This window comes from Miscanthus floridulus, chromosome 19, assembly GCF_019320115.1.
Source record: "Miscanthus floridulus cultivar M001 chromosome 19, ASM1932011v1, whole genome shotgun sequence".
NCBI lineage: Eukaryota > Viridiplantae > Streptophyta > Magnoliopsida > Poales > Poaceae > Miscanthus > Miscanthus floridulus.
The window spans coordinates 80,508,113-80,525,654 of record NC_089598.1 but is presented as its reverse complement, the minus strand read 5'-3'; positions in this window follow the sequence as shown (position 1 = coordinate 80,525,654).

Sequence of the window (17,542 nt, the reverse complement as noted above, 5' to 3'; positions counted from 1 at the left end):
CGGCTGATAACACTAGCCGCCTCTACAAATCAATTTGTAAGGGCGGTCTGGGAACCGCCCCTACAAATGCATGATTTGTAGAGACGGTACGGTAGGGACGGCTGGCTGAGCCGCCTCTACAAACGATCTTTAGTCGTCCCTACAAATGATTATTGTAGTAGTGGGAATTTCTCTTAGTTTTGGATTGAATAAAATCACCATTAGGGAAATATTTGCCTTTCAAGACTCGGGAACCTAGCGTATCATGGGAGGACATTAGCCGCCAGCCTTGCTTGCCCAGCATCGCTACATTGAACTGTTTAATATCCCAGAACCCCATACCACCATGACATTTTTGTAGCGCGAGTTCCTGCCATCGCCTCCAGTGGATGGCTTGGCTGTCCACTGCACCACCCCACCAATAATTAGAAGTCGCCGAGGTGATTTTCTTCCTTGTTCTTGCTGATAAGATGAAGCAGTTCATCGGATATGTGACAACAGCCTGCGCAACCGATTTGATTAGGACTTCCTTTGTTGTCCCACTAAGTAGCTTCTCACTCTAGCCTCCCACCAGACCCAGATCTTCGCCGGGATCGGCTCGAAGGCCTTAGTGGTACTATGTCCTCCCGCTGTGGGAAGCCCCAGATATTTTACGCACAAGGTTTCCGTGTCAATTTCAGTGGCCTGCTCCATTTCTTCCTTCATGTCAGGTCCGCGGTTAGAGCTGGAAAATAGCTGACTTTAACATGTTCACCAACTGGCCTGATCCTTTTTGGTATGAGCGGATGATATGATGTCCGCCAGGCGAACCCCGCCCCGCTTGCTTGCCTGTGTGAAAACTAGGCAATCATCTGCAAACAACAGGTAAGAGACCCAAGGTGCATGGATCGGAAAGAGGGCCCTGGAAATTTCAGCATACTCGACAGCCCCTCATCACAAAGCAAGAATAAATAGCGGGATATTGGGGCCTTGTTTAGATCCCATCAAAATTCCAAGTTTTTTCACTCTCTCTCCATCATATCAATTTTTAGACACATGCATGGAGCATTAAATGTAGGTAAAAAAAATAACTAATTACACAGTTTGGTTGTAAATCACGAGACGAATCTTTTGAGCCTAGTTAGTTCTTGATCGGACAAAGTTTGTCAAATACAAACGAAACATACTACAGTGCCAGAGAGCAGCTGGTCGGGGCCTGCAGGGCGGTCACGCCTGCTGCAGACCCGCGTCATGCCAATGGCAAGCGTGGCCGCCAAGCCTCTTTTTGCGGGGCTCCGCGGGTTGGTGGTGGTCTGGTGGGGAAAGCAGGTGCGAACCAGCATGCGTAGGTTTCTCAGTTCCCACCGCCGCTTCCGGGGATGGAGCTGTGCCTGCGCACCGCAGTTTATTTCCGGCCCACAAGCTCTCGGACTCGCTAAGCATAAACAAAGCAACTAATTGCAACGCAGATTCGAATTCGCGAGCGGATGCATACCGCGTTGCGCTGCACCGAGTAAAGCCGTGCAGCTGCAGAGTCTTCGTGAGACGCGGTAGAATAATCATCTGGTTCTCGTTCGCGTCTCGATCCGATCCGTCTGTCCATACTCCTCCTCCGGCGGTCCTCATATCACGATGTCCCGTAGCGCTAGAGCCTGCTTCCCGGAAGCAGCCGAGGAAGCCGCAGCTTTGACAAAATTAACCCACCCCCGCCCGGCAGCCTCACCGCGTTTGTTGATTCAATGGAGGTCGTGGTTCATTCTGCCGCCCGGCGGGAACACCCCCCATCGCCTGCTTCGTCACCAAGGAACACAACATGCATGATTGGATGGCAATGACAGGACTCGCGGATTAGTCCGAACGGGGAGATCTTCCTGCTGCTGCTGCTGCTGCATCCATCGATCGTTTGCCAGTGTATCCCTTGTCTCCGCGTGTTGACATGACTTGTGTCTCCACTAGCTCACCACTCGTGCCCTGCCGCTGGCGGCCCCAACGCGCCTTCCAGGCACCTGCCAGCATCGTTTTACGCGCACTGAACTGATTACATTCATGGTAGAAAGCATTGGCCTCTCCCTTGTCGCAAAGAGACGAGTCCAGCATGCACGCGTTTTGTTAGCTAATCTTTCTAGACGATGGCCGGTGGAGCATCGATCCCTCCTCACTCCTCAGTAAACTGAGCTTGCTTACCCTCGAAGCATGAAATGCCGTGCTCGCTTTTGATTGCATCGACGTCGACGCCTTAGTTTCAATTAGTATATTTTTTTGTTCGCCTCTCCTGTTCTAGACGTGGCCTGGCCAGTGCCCAGCCAGGCAGCAATGGCCACCATGCCATGTCCAAGAGATAATTTGCCGAGACGCGGAATCACGTACGGAGAAAGCGCGTACTTAGTTGATCAGCTGGGAGGTTTTGAATTCGAGAATCTAGATGCTTCAAACGAAGGGAGGAAGAGAGAGAGAGAGAGAGAGAGAGAGATTCTTGCAATGAAACTTCTTGGCAGGTCATGCTCAAAAACTTTAAGTAGCTCTTCAAAGAATGGCAGTATTGGATCCGTTTCGTCACCGACTCACCGGCCAGTAATACCTCTTTACCATTCCCGTTTTCAAAAACTGCTACTACTATTACGAGGGTGTTTGGTTGCCAGTAGAAATATATCAACCAAATCTCCGCTGTGGACAGTTTGGCCATCATGTTCTTTCTCCCACAGTCCTAAACATCTGAGAACTCCCTCTCATCAGTCCTTTCGCCACGCCTAAGCTGTGGCTGCCACAGAAAAAACAAACAGCTGTTTGGTTGGTAATTAATGTTACGAGTTACAGATGTTTTCTCGCCACAACTGTGGCGTTGTTTTTTTTTTGGCAGGGTGTGGCTAACATCCAAACAGGCCTTTACATTTCGACATCTGCTCGTTCCTGCTCATCGCTGTTTGCAACCATGTGGCCTATCCGTTTTTCTTATCCATGCGAGAAGTAACTTTTAGAGTCACTACTAATATGGTTGAAATTTTTTCTCTATGGTTATTTAATTAAAATAAATTAGAAGTTATTCTGTGTGAGAAGTGAATTATAGGAACTTAGAATTATTTCAACTCCCAACCAATTTTACATTCTTCATTTGGCACAACTCCACTTCACCGGTGAAGCCGTTATTTTTTTTTGTTTCGGCTCCACGAACAGCTCCATTGGTGGAGCTGGAGTCGTTCTGGTAAACCGTTTAGCAAAACAGTTTTACATGTAGAGCTCTTTTAAAACATGCTCTCACAGGATCCTATGCCGGACCAACTAGGGCGAGGTGAAGCTAGGTGAAGCCATTGTTGGCACTTCTTAGCGTAGCTACTAGCTTTGTATTCCCAGCAACTGCGCCATAAGTGTTTGTTGGTATTACTTAGCAACATCACTAGTGATCAGCAATGTCACTAATTAATAGCCTTGATAGTTCTTTAATAATTTTGGATATTTATCCGCAAGCACGCGGACCTATCATTGTAGCATTTTACCCCAGAAGTATTCAGGGTATCGTTATTTATATTCTCCCAAAGGAAGGCATTTGATTAAGAGTCTAGTATGGATATGAACTTGAATAATAATGCTTGCAAGTACAACAATGTTTATAGCAGAGGTAAAAACGGTAATTTCAGGATAGTGGACACACACTTGGTGTCGGGTACCATAAAACGGGGTACCCCGAGCGTACACCAAAAGAGTCACTTAAATCTCATCAACAACGAAGCCAGAAGGTAAGCCATGGGTTCACCACCAGCCCCGTCCGAGCCCACCGGCTCTCCGCCTCGCCTGAGGCCTCGCATGGGAGGTCTCGACACCCTGACGAAATCTCCGCCTCGCGCAAGACCTCTCACGAGAGGCCTCGGCAAGGAGCCCAATTTCCGTCTCGCCCGAGGCCCCGTGCGTACAGCCTCGAATAAGACAGCTATTCTCCGTATCGCCCGAGGCTGGCTTGTCAATAACCCATCGCTCTCGCCTCGGCCAGTCTTCCCGACAGCCTGTCACGTCCTATTAATGCGTCAACCACTCCCGCAATCTCAGCCGGACGACGGCTCGACACCGCGGAGTGGCCGACGGGACAAGGAGTCGCATCAACACCATACCGGCTAAGACAAGGCACGGCGGGGATTACCGGTCACTGTGTTCCGGCGTTGTGCCCACGATCAGCGCCGGCGCTACGCTGTGCCCCGTAACACCCGCCCCGAAGACAACGCGGCATGGGAGGTCTGGCCCGGGTCATCATCGCCTCCGAACCAGCGTACCAGATCGACCGCTCCGTCCGAGCCTCGGCACCCTACATCAGGGCATCGACCATCTCGAGATTCACGTGTTCCGAGACCCCCACCATGGTTCGGTCTCGGCACCAACCGAGCCTCGGCCTCGCACGCAGTCAACCCACAGCGACCCGCACGCTGACCGCCGCGCCCGCTTCGAGGTAGCCCTGGAGCTCCCATGACGCACAGGATCGGATGCGACCAGCACGTCGCCCCAGCGCTTCAAGGACGGACCACTCCGACGACCATGCCGCCACAAGAACAGGCTACAGAGCTCGAACACGCCGCCTCCGTTCGCACGACGCCGTATAGTTAGCACACGTACTACCCTGGTCCTCCCTTCAACTATAAAAGGAAAGGATTTGGGCCATTTCTAGGAGAGGAACACAGGCACACACAAAAACAACACCCTGTAACACGCATACTCACCCGCTGTCTGAGAGCAACGTCTCAAGCAGCCCGGCATCACCCCGTGCCGAGACCTGGGACTAGCTCCCTCTCTCACCCAGCTTGTAACCCCCTACTACAAGCACCTCGGTGCAAGGAATACAAGATCGATCTCTCAGACTGGATGTAGGGCACCGATCGCCTGAACCAGTATAAGCCTTGTGTCTCTTTGCATCACCATCCGGGATCGGGAACACGCAGTACAAATTTACTAGTTGGTTGAGGACCCCTCGGTCCGAAACATTGACAGTTGGCGCGCCAGGTAGGGGCCTCTGCGTGTCAGTTTCGTCATCCCAACAAGTTCCGGATGGCAGACCCCGTACGACCGCTGTGTCTCGGCACGGTGATCTGGTTCGGGAGCCTAGAGTTCATGTCTCTGGGGCATGAGTACGACATGGTACTCCTCACGCCCCGAGCCCCACCGACCGACGACGACGTCATGCACCGGCGGCGCCCGGGCGGCCGCTCTCGCCGCGCTCGCCAAGCACGACGCGAGCAGGATCACCCCGACGCCACGCGAACCCAGGGCGACACGCCGCTCTCCTCCGGTATCCTACGACCAGCTGTTGGCACAAGGTCCCTGGTTGGGGACCTATCTAGCCTGAGCCTGGACAAGGGAAAAACGCTGGTGGCGTGCGGCGACGCCCCGTCATCAAGCTCCGCTCCACCACTCCCTGAGGAGCCAACTCCAGTGGAGCAGAGCTCGGTGACGGCGCCATCCCCATACCCCTTCGGGTTGAGAAATGCCGCCGCCTCCTACGCTTCCGCTCACGCGGATCCCTCAGGACGCCGCCAACGCTTTGCCCTCGACTTCGACACCACCGCGTCGACTCACACCCATGCTGATTCCTCGGAGGAGGACGAGGCGTGGGCCGGAGCGGATTTCTCTAGACTCCACGACCCCGAAACCATGCGTCGCTTCTTGACCGCAAGCGACTACTGCTTCGGCTACTCCGATTCCGACGACGAAGGTGCTTACGACCCCACTCGCGAGTGTTTCCACGTCGGGCTCGGGATGCCGAGGGCGGACGAGGAGGACGAGGGGGCATCCACGCGTTGTCCTACCGGCGGCATGGAACGAGAACTTTGCCCCTGCACGACCTCAACGCCCGGACCTGGAACAGCTCCGTGAGCTCCAGGCCAAGGTCGAGCAAGACCGACTCCTCCTGCAGCAGCTTCGAGATACTCTCGAGTGGGAGCATCGAGGTCACGGCAAGGGCGGAGGAGCCCAACAGAGGGCTCGCGACGTGCACCACCGCATCCACGACGACGAGGGGAGTGAGCAACCCCCAGTCTTCAATCGCGCTAGCCAGAACATCGCTGCTGCGGCAATGCTGGTCCGCACGATGCCCGAGCCTTCTACCAAGGACGTTCGAGCCCGCGGAGGCCATCAAGCTCGTCCCAGTCGACCCCGACTGCCCCGACGACCGGGCGTTGAGGATAAGCGCCACCCTCGACATCAAATAGGAGGCCGTGCTCGTTGACTTTCTCCGCGCAAACGCCGACATGTTCATGTGGAGTCCCTCGGATATGTCGGGCATACCAAGGGAGGTCGCCGAGCACGCCTTAGACATTTGGGCCAGCTCCAGACCGGTGAAGCAGCGCCTGCGCCGATTCGACGAGGAAAAGCGCAGGACTATCGGCGAGGAGGTGCAGAAACTTTTGGCGTCCGGGTTCATCAGGGAAGTATCCCATCCAGAGTGGTTAGCTAACCCTGTGTTGGTCAAAAAGAAAAATGGGAAATGGAGGATGTGTGTAGACTACACCGGTTTGAATAAAGCCTGTCCAAAAGTCCCCTTCCCATTACCTCGAATCGATCAAATCGTTGACTCCACTACGGGATGCGAGACTTTGTCTTTCCTTGACGCATATTCTGGCTACCATCAGATCAAGATGAAAGAGTCCGACCAGCTCGCGACTTCTTTCATCACCCCATTCGGCATGTACTGCTACGTGACTATGCCTTTCGGCCTCAGAAACGCAGGGGCCACTTACCAGCGGTGCATGACCTAGGTCTTTGGCGACCACATCGGGCGAACCATCGAGGCCTATGTGGATGATATCATGGTCAAGTCCAGAAGGGCCGGGACCTCGTCGACGACCTGGAGATAGCTTTCAAATGCCTTAGAGAGAAAGGCATCAAGCTCAACCCTAAGAAGTGTGTGTTCGGGGTGCCCCGAGGCATGCTCTTGGGATTCATAGTCTCAGAACGCAGCATCGAGGCCAACCCGGAGAAGGTCTCGGCCGTGACCAACATGGGACCAATCCGAGACCTCAAGGGAGTACAGAGGGTCATGGGATGCCTTGCGGCCCTGAGCCACTTCATCTCGCTCCTCGGCAAAAAAAGGTTTGCCTCTGTACCGCCTCTTGAGAAAATCCGAACGCTTTTCTTGGACCCCTGAGGCCGAAGAAGCCCTCGCCAAGCTCAAAGCGCTGCTCACCAATCCTCCCGTCCTGGTACCACCGGCGAGGGACGAGGCCCTCTTACTATACGTCGCCGCAACAACCCAAATGGTCAGCGCGGCCGTAGTAGTAGAGAGGCAGGAAGAGGGGCATGCTCTACCCATCCAACGACCTGTCTACTTCATCAGCGAAGTGCTCTCCGAGACCAAAGCACGCTACCCCCACATCAAAAAGCTTATCTACGCTATAGTCTTGGCTCGACGCAAGCTGCGCCACTACTTCGAGTCCCACCCGGTAACGGTAATATCGTCTTTCCCCCTGGGAGAGATAATCCATAACCGGAAGGCCTCGGGTAGGATAGCCAAATGGGCTATCGAACTCATGGGGGAAGCCCTGACCTTTGCGCCTCGGAAGGCAATCAAGTCTCAGGTCTTGGCCGATTTTGTGGCTGAGTGGACCGACACCCAACTGTCACCTGCTCAAATTCGGACGGAGTGCTGGACCATGTACTTTGACGGGTCCCTGATGAAGTCCGGGGTAGGCGCGGGTCTGCTCTTTGTCTCGCCCCTCGGAATACACATGCGCTACATGGTTTGGCTCCACTTCGCCGCCTCCAACAACGTGGCCGAGTATGAAGCCCTCATCAATGGCTTGCAGATCGCCATCGAGCTTGGAGTATGGCGTCTCGACATCTGGGGCGACTCGTAACTCGTCATTGATCAAGTCATGAAGGAGTCAAACTGCATCGACCCCAAAATGGAGGCGTACTGCAAGATGGTATGTCGCCTAGAAGACAAGTTCGACGGTCTCGAACTCAACCACATCGCCCGAAAATACAACGAGGCCGCGGACGAACTGGCAAAGATGGCCTCGACACGGGCTCCGGTCCCCCCGAATGTCTTTGCCAGGGACCTCCATAAGCCTTCCGTTGACTACGCCTCGGCAGCGGAAGGGGGGCCACCGGCCGAACCCACCGCGGGGCTCGACGCCTCCTCGGCTGCCAAGACTCCTTCGGCCGAGCCCGAGGTCATGGAAGTGGACACGGGGCCTCCCCAGACCGACCAGAGCACGGACTGGCGAGTCTCGTTCCTTGATTGGCTCGCTCAGGGAGAGCTTCCTAGCGATAGGACCAAAGCCCGACGGCTTGCGCGACAAGTCAAGACTTACGTCCTCTGCAATCACGAATTGTACAGGCGAAGTCCCTCTGGCGTCCTCCAACGATGCATCACCACCGAGGCAGGCCAAGCCCTACTTTGGGACTTGCACGCAGGGGCCTGCGGGCACCACGCGGCGCCTCGAACGTTCGTCGGAAATGCCTTCCGCTAAGGGTTCTACTGGCCGACGACGGTTGACGACGCCACCAAGTTAGTACGCTCCTACGAGGGATGCCAGTACTACGCACGGCAGACGCACCTCCAGGCCCAAGCCCTCCAAACCATCCCCATCACTTGGCCATTTGCCGTATGGGGGCTCGACTTGGTCGGGCCTCTGCAGAAGGCGCCCGGGGGCTACACCCATCTCTTGGTAGCAATCGATAAATTTTCCAAGTGGATCGAGGCTCGTTCGATCAATCAAATCAAATCCGAGCAAGCAGTGCTATTCTTCACCGACATTATCCACAGGTTCGGGGTCCCAAACAACATCATCACCGACAACGGGACACAGTTCACCGGCAAAAAATTCTTGGCGTTCTACGACGACCACCACATCCGTGTGGCCTGGTCAGACGTAGGACACCCAAGGACAAACGGCCAAGTAGAACGTGCCAACGGCATGATCCTACAAGGCCTCAAGCCAAGAATTTACAACCGGTTGAAGAAGTTTGGCAAGAAATGGCTCGTCGAACTCCCATCGGTCACCTAGAGCCTGAGGAACACTCCAAGCCGGGCCACGGGGTTCACACCTTTCTTCCTAGTCTATGGTGTCGAGGCCATCCTCCCCACCAATTTGGAATATGGTTCCCTGAGGCCACAGGCCTACAACGAGCAAAGCAACCGCACCGCCCGTGAAGACGCCCTCGACCAACTGGAGGAAGGCCGAGACGTCGCGCTGCTACATTCGGCCAAGTACCAGCAAACCCTACGGCGCTATCAGGCTCGACGCATTCAAAGCTGAGACTTGAAGGTAGGCGACCTGGTGTTGAGGCTAACACAGAGCAACAAGGGCCACCACAAGCTGACCCCACCATGGGAAGGGCCGTACATCGTTGCCCAAGTACTGAAGCCCGGGACCTACAAGCTAGCCAATGAGAAGGGCGAAATCTTCACCAACGCTTGGAACATAGAACAGCTACGTCGCTTTTACCCTTAAATTTCCAAGCATTGTATATATTGTTTCTCGGAATACAATTAAGAAGCGTTCTTTAGTTGTTCTAATTTTTCGAGAAACCCCCCCCCCCCCCCCGAGCCCATCGTGGGTCTCGGCAATACGATAACACTGTAAGGGAGACTCGGCTCTGCCTCTGCAGAACCAAGCCCCCCTCGGGGGCTAGATGGGACTCCCCCTAAGTCCCACGCACCATTCTTCAGTCGTTTTTCGAAAAAATTCCTACGCCAAGTCTCTCTAGCACGCTCTGACGAATCAGTTGTAAAAAAACCCACGAACCGAAAAGTCTGTTTCCTAAGCAGGAGGCTGGTAGAGTTGTGAGACGGCCTATGCCTCCGGGCTACGATACTCCCTCACCACCTCTCGCCCAAGGGACGGCTTAAGCTCCAAGGAGGTTTTTTGCAAAAGAAATCTGATCAGAGATAACAGGGGGCAGAGGCTCGGAAATACAAGAAAAACAACTAAGAAACACGAGTACTTTAAAAAGAGGCCTTGACGGCCACAAGCGTTAAGAAACAAAGTTAATTCCTACTCTATTTTACATGGCCTCTTGGGCCCAGCTCAAGGCTCAGGGCCTCCAACATCGGCAGACGGCAGGGGAGGGACCACCTCCTCTTCAAACAGCGTTGCCAGCGCCGTGCCAGGGCCTTCCGCCGCCTCCATCAGGTTTGTGACCGCCGCGTCGGCCTCCTCGTCATCATCAGGCAGGACATAGCCATCACTGATGGCCGGGAGGTCAACGCCGATGTAGTGAGAGGCGATGACAGCCAACGCGCGCTTGACACCCGTGTGCAGCGCTCCTCGGAGCCGCTCGCGCATTTGGCCGCTCAGCGCAATCAAACAGCTCCCAAGGGAGCTGCCTGACTGAACCCCCTCGACCTCCAAGGCCTCACAGGCGGTACGGGCGGCACTTTTCAGCATCTCGTGCTCCCCAATCTTGGTCTTGAGCACCGCCTGCACCGCAACAGAAGCCTCGGCTACCCGGGTGACCTCTGCCTCCAACCCTGCGCCTAGGGAAACGGAGTGAGATTGAGTGCGAAGAAAAATGAGCCAAAAAAAAGACGGAAGCCTGCGGAACTCACCCCTGGCCTTCTGCTCCCAGCGTCGGGCCTCGACCCGAGAGGCCTCGGCTTTCTCCCCCTAGCGTTGGGCCTCGGCCAGGGAAGCCTCGACCTTTTCCTTCAGGCGCTGGGCCTCGACCCGAGAAGCCTCGGTAGCCCTGGAAGCCTCTCTCCCTAGCTCTACATCACACCAGGGAGTTAGGAGGCGAACACAAGAAAAACGAAGAAAACGAAGGGGACAGTACTCACCCTCGGCCTTTCCCCTCCAGACCACAGCCTCGGTCCGGGAGGCCTCAACCACCGTAAGGGCCTCATCCAAGGCGCCTTTCATCAGCTGGTGCGCACTCTGCTCCGCCCCCAGCTGCCCAGCAAGGGCCTTGCCCGAGGCCGTCGCTTCTTCAGCCCAGGACCTGAAGGCATCCCGATCACCGGCGACGCGGGTAAGCTCCTCCTCCAACTCCTTGACCCGCACCGCCAGAGGAGCGACCTGCTCCTAGGCCATGACCACCTCGACCTTCGCATCGGCACAACGAAGCCGAAGGTCCTCCACCTCCATGCTCCGCGCCGCCAGAAGCTCGTTGGCACCCGCAAGCAAAACCTTTTGCCGCTGGAGCTGGTCCCAGACGTCCCTCTCCCACCGGAGAAAGACCGACTTCCCAAGGGACCGAGTCTCAAGCTCCTGGGGAAGCAGAACAGGGGTCATTCACTGCAACAAAACTCAGAAAAAGACAACATCACACGAGAAAAGAAAGCGCGAACCTGGGTGACTCTGGGCAGTTCGTCGGCCACCATGGACAGCGCCGTCCGTAGTGACCGCTCCGCCAGCTGGCGGTATTGCTTGAAGGTGTCCCAGCGCCCGCCCTCGGCTGCGTCCTCGAGGGCGAACAGAGGCTCCCCCTCAGGGTCGTCCCGGATCCGCCACAGTACACGCGGGTGATCCCACCCGCGAGGCTCGGGTCGCACCCGCACGAGGGCCGAGCTTCCCTCGCCCAGGGTCGGAACCGGCTGTTCCACGGCGCCGGTCTCCTCGGCGTCGACCACTTCCCGCTCCCGGGAGGTATCGTTGGAGGAGATCGGATGGACCTCCGCCTCTCGGGCGCTCTCCCGTAACAACGGCGGGCCCTGAACCAAGGGCGCCACCAAGGCCTCCGCCACCTTCATCTCCATCTCCTGGGCAGACGGCCTCGCCGCCATCACATCGGCCTCGGTGATCTCGGGGGCTCCGGCCTCCGCAACCATGGCCTCGACGGTCTCGGGGGCTCCGGCCTCCGCCATCGTGGCCTCGGTAGTCGCAGAAACACCGACCCCCACCGCTGCGGCCTCGGCGGTCTTGGGCGCCTAGGCCTCCGTCACCTCAACCTCAGAGACCCCGAGGGCCTCGACCTCGGTGGCCTCGGCAACTAAGGGCACCTCAGCCCCATCCGACTCATGAGCCTCGCCCTCGTGGGGCGGAAGCGCTCCCTCCCCCGTCTGAGTCGAGGTCGCCTCGGCAGCCCCTCCTTGGGTGGCCGGCTCCTTCGGGTCGGCCCTCGCCGATGCCGCACCGCGTTGTATGGCAGCTTGCGCCTCCGCCACCCAGTGGGCGGAGGAGCCGGGGCTCACCTTGAGTGCCTTGAGGGGCGCCAAGGAAAGCTCCTCCGCAGGTCGCTTCCGACTAAGGAAAAATCACCTACAGGGTCAGCACGAGACCAAAGAGCGAACGGAAAACACTGCGGCTCTACCCAAAAATGCGCTTACCATGAGCGAGGCTGCAACCGCTTCGGCACTGCAACACTCATCTGCAAGGGCGGCGGCGGCGGCAGGGGCGCGGCCTCCGCATCCACCGGCGCCGGCCGGTCCCCGATGGGCCCCGGCGCTCCCTCGATCCTCTGCGGGGGCGGTGGTGTTGCACCCACCGCCGCCTGCTCCGCCGCTGCCGTCACGCCCATCGGGCTGACGGCACGCTTGCCCAGCGCCCGCACCTCGGGCGTGTCGGCCTCGACCCCAGGGCGGGCGACTGCCGACGCCCCGGGCACCGTCTCCCCGACATCAGGGAGATGGTCCAGGGGACCCCGCCCCATCTCACCCTCGTCATCCCCGTCCGAGGCATTCATCGATACCGACGGCGACGGGGACTCCTCCAACGGGAGGCCATCCTTCATTTGCTGGTGGCGGCGCTTGTCCAGTTCCTCACGCGCGAGGATCTTCTTCGTACGCTTCGCCGCCTTGGCATCCTTCTGCTTTTTCTGCGCCTCAACATGCGCCCGGTTGATCGCCCGCCGCCTCACATCCTCAGGAACGGGCGGCGGAGAGGCGCGCACGTCCCTCATCCCCTGCAGGAACGACGAACACGCATAAGAGAACGAGAAGTAGGGAGAAACGAAGAAGGCTCGGGGGCCGCAGCGGCGCGTGACTTACCAGTGAGAGGAACCCCCACGACGGGCGCATCGCGATGGGGGTCAGGTTGCCGCCCCTCAGCTTTGCCTCCACCATCTCCCCCACCCGGCGAAGAATTTCCTCATCGAAAAGGGCGGAGGAGGACATCCGGATGCCCTCATTTGGTTCACCCGGCCTCATCTCGAACAGGCGCCGCCGCTGAGCCATCAGCGGCAGCACCCTTCGGCGGTGGAAGGCAGCCACGACCACGGCCGCAGTAAGGCCACGGCTCCGTAGCCTCTCCAGCCCCTCCAGAAGCGGCTGCAGCTTGGGCTGATCCTCCCTTGAGACGCTGTACTTCCACCTCTCTGGGCAGCTCCCCATAATCCGCCCAGTGTAGGGGGGAAGTCCTCCATCATCGTTGCGAAGATAGAACCAGCTCATGTACCATCGACGATTGGATGACGCGAGCTGGGCTGGGATGTAGAGGTGCTAGCAGTCCTGACGCACTTGGAGAGTGCAACCGCCGGCCCTCACCGCTTTCCTCGTGCCCAACATGCCCGTCGGCTTAGTGGTGTGCCCCGCCCGGAAGAGATGGAGCCACAACTCCCAATGGGGAGCAATCCCCAAGTACCCCTCGCAGACAGCGACGAAGATGGCCGCCTACGCGATGGAGTTGGGGTTGAAGTTGTGGAGCTCCATGCCATAGTAGTGCGGGAGCGCCCGCATGGACCGATCCGCCGGAACGCCGAGGCCGCGCTAGTGAAAGGAGACGAAGCTCATGACGTAGCCATCGTGAGGCCTCGGCTCCGGCTCGCCCGACGGAGCGATCCACTCCGGCCTGTTGGGGTCCGTCACCGAATGAAGGAGTCCGCCGTCGACGAGCGACTGAAGCATCTCCACGGTAATGTCAGACGGATCCCAAGGGTCCGCCTCGATGACAACGATGTCGCTGGCCATGAGTGCGGTGGAGGGTTCGAATGCGGTGGTGAGTTTGTCTCTCTCTCTCTCTCCCTGGCTCGCCTTTCTCCCTCCTTCTTCCCGGCGTCCGCTGCTCTAGCGACGGCTCGATGGGGGCAGAACTAACGCAGGCAAGGTAAGGTGAGGAGGGGCGAGGCTTGTTGCGTATTTATGCAGGGTAAAGGTGAAACGGACGGGCGATGAAATCGGGGAAGTTTCCCCCAAATCCGGCGCGGTTAACCTCGATCCGATTTTACCGCCCACGTGCCCACCTTTTTCTCATTAATTGTGGGAACAGTTACGTCCCATCCGCTGACACCACGTCGCGCCCGACCGCTGCGGCAGCAGGCGACGTTCCATCTCCCCAGAAAACTGCCTCAAAAGGCGTGCCAGCCGTTGCCGAGCCGATGGGGAAGATATTCCCCCCGCCCTATTCCTTTCAGATGAAGGAACCAGGCGCTGAGCCTATTACGGTCCAGGGGTTCGAAGGCTGGGCCCCTAGGGGTTTCGACAGCCGCCCTAGGGCAACAGAGTCAGGGACGACCATGGGCGAGCCCATACGGGGCCGAGACCCAAGCAAGCGAAATGCTTGGGACGCCCAAAGTTGTGTCCGAGACCGGCAGGGAGGTCTCTGAATGGGATCCCACCGTAGGGAGGCATCGAGCCACCGGGGCCCAGCGAACGGCCCCGGCACCCACTAGAGAAACCCTCTGGTACTCTTGGAGTGCGTCTCTGGACCGCTAGCCAACCCCTAACGAACGGGGTATGGGCCTCCACTCGGACTACCCGATAACAACTCACCGGAAGTGCCACCGCTCGTACCCACCGAGGGTAGCATGGCACATTCCACCCCTCCTTCCGAGCGAAAATAAAGCGTGAGGGTCGTACAAAAAGCCAGGGGAACCCCTGACGGCCTTCTTGCTCTGTGCAGAGGCTAAGGGGCTCTTCTTGCATCCTTGCCGAGACCCAGCGACCCCGGCTCGCACTCGAGGGGGCTCAGCAAAACAAACCCTCCTTCCGAGCGAAAAGGAAGCATGAGGGTCGTACAAAAAGACAGGGGAGCTCCTGACGGCCCTCTCGCTCCGTGCAGAGGCTAGGGGGCTCTTCCTGCAGATATGCCGAGACCCCGCGACCCAGGCTCGCACCCAAGGGGGCCTCGGCAAACAAACCCTCATGCGCGAGGGGCGTACAAAAAGCCAGGGGAACTCCTGATGGCCCTCTCGTTCAATGCGGAGGCTAGGGGGTTCTTCCTGCAACCTTGCCGAGACCCAGCGACCCAGGCTCGCACCCGAATAGGCTCGGCAAACAAACCCTCCGTCCGAACGAAAAGGATATGTGAGGGTCGAACAAAAAAGTCAGGAGGACCCCTGACCGCCCTCTCGCTCTGCGCGGAGGCTCGGGGGCTTCTCCTACACCCAAGACAAAGACAAACGACCAAAGCCCGCGCTGGAATTTCGTTAAAAACACGATAAAGGGCAACGAGCCCGTTACGGTCCAGGGGTTCGAAGGCTAGGCCCCTAGGGTTTCGACAGCCGCCCTAGGGCAACAGAGTCAGGGACGACTATGGGCAAGCCCAAGTATGGCCAAGGCCCGAGCGAACGATCGCTCAGGACGCCCCAAGTCGTGTCCGAGACCGGCAGGGAGGTCTCCGAATGGGATCCCACCGTAGGGAGGCAACGAGCCACTGGGGCCCAGCGAACGGCCCCGGCACCCACTAGAGAAACACTCCGGTACCCTTGGAGTGCGTCTCCGAACCACTAGCCGACCCTTAGCGAACGGGGCTCGGGCCTCCACTCGGACTACCCGATAACAGCTCACCGGGAATGTCACCGCTCGCGCCCACCGAGGGTAGCCTGGCATATCCCACCCCTCCTTCCAAGCGAAAAGGAAACGCGAGGGTCATACCAAAAGTCAGTGGAGCTCCCGATCGCCCTCTCGCTCCATGCAGAGGCTCGAGGACTCTTCCTGCGACCTTGCCTAAAACCCCGCGACCCGAACTCGCACTTGTGGGCTCGGCAAATGCAAAATCTCTCGCTCAAAGTGAGAAAAAAGACCCTGGGGGAATGAATCCACTCCCCCAGGGCCTCTGGGGCTACACCCGGCGGGTGCGCTCGCGCGCACCCACTGAGGCCTCGAAGTACAAAAAACACAATCCCTACAGGAGCGGCTGCAAGCCAAGTCTCGACAAACCCTCAGGGAGAGTGCACGCACTCCCCCTAAGGCTCGAGGGCTACTGTCGGGTACCATAAAACGGGGTACCCCGAGCGTACACCAAAAGAGTCACTTAAATCTCATCAACAACGAAGCCAGAAGGTAAGCCATGGGTTCACCATTAGCCCCGTCCGAGCCCACCGGCTCTCCGCCTCGCCTGAGGCCTCGCACGGGAGGTCTCGACACCCTGACGAAATCTCCGCCTCGCGCGAGACCTCTCACGAGAGGCCTCGGCAAGGAGCCCAATTTCCGTCTCGCCCAAGGCCCCGTGCGTACAGCCTCGAATAAGACAGCTATTCTCCATATCGCCCGAGGCTGGCTTGTCAATAACCAATCGCTCCCGCCTCGGCCAGTCTTCCCGACAGCCTGTCACGTCCTATTAACGCGTCAACCACTCCCGCAATCTCAGCCAGACGACGGCTCGACACCGCGGAGTGGCCGATGGGACAAGGAGTCGCATCAACACCATACCGGCTAAGACAAGGCACGGCGGGGATTACCGGCCACTGTGTTCCGGCGCTGTGCCCACGATCAGCGCCGGCGCTACGCTGTGCCCCGTAACACCTGCCCCGAAGACAACGCGGCATGGGAGGTCTGGCCCGGGTCATCATCGCCTCCGAACCAGCGTACCAGACCGACCGCTCCCTCCGAGCCTCGGCACCCTACATCAGGGCCTCGGCCATCTCGAGATTCACGTCTGCCGAGACCCCCACCATGGTTCGGCCTCGGCACCAACCGAGCCTCGGCCTCGCACGTAGTCAACCCACAGCGACCCGCACGCTGACCGCCGCGCCCGCTTCGAGGTAGCCCTAGAGCTCCCATGACGCACAGGATCGGATGTGACCAGCACGTCGCCCCAGCGCTTCAAGGACGGACCACTCCAACGACCATGCCGCCACAGGAACAGGCTACAGAGCTCGGACACGCCGCCTCCGTTCGCACGACGCCGTATAGTTAGCACACGTACTACCCTAGTCCTCCCTTCAACTATAAAAGGAAAGGATTTGGGCCGTTTCTAGGAGAGGAACACAGGCACACACAAAAACAACACCCTGTAACACGCATACTCACCCGCTGTCTGAGAGCAACGTCTCAAGCAGCCCGGCATCACCCCGTGCCGAGACCTAGGACTAGCTCTCTCTCTCACCCAGCTTGTAACCCCATACTACAAGCACCTCGGTGTAAGGAATACAAGATCGATCTCTCAGACGGGATGTAGGGCACCGATCGCCTGAACCAGTATAAGCCTTTTGTCTCTTTGCATCATCATCCGGGATTGGAAACACGCAGTACAAATTTACTAGTTGGTTGAGGACCCCTCGGTTCGAAACACCGACACTTGGCTTTCCTCAAAAGATAAAATAAAGAAAAAGAATAAAAGAATAATCCTAAAACGAGCAGGCATTGGTCTAGTATAGTCATACAAATATTAGTTAATGATCATACAAATTACATAATTAGTTTTAGAGCTAAGTGTGAAGCAGGTCGGGAGGCCACCGAATACTGGTCTGCCAGCAACCTCGGCCCCGTTCGGCTTGCTAAAACTGGCTG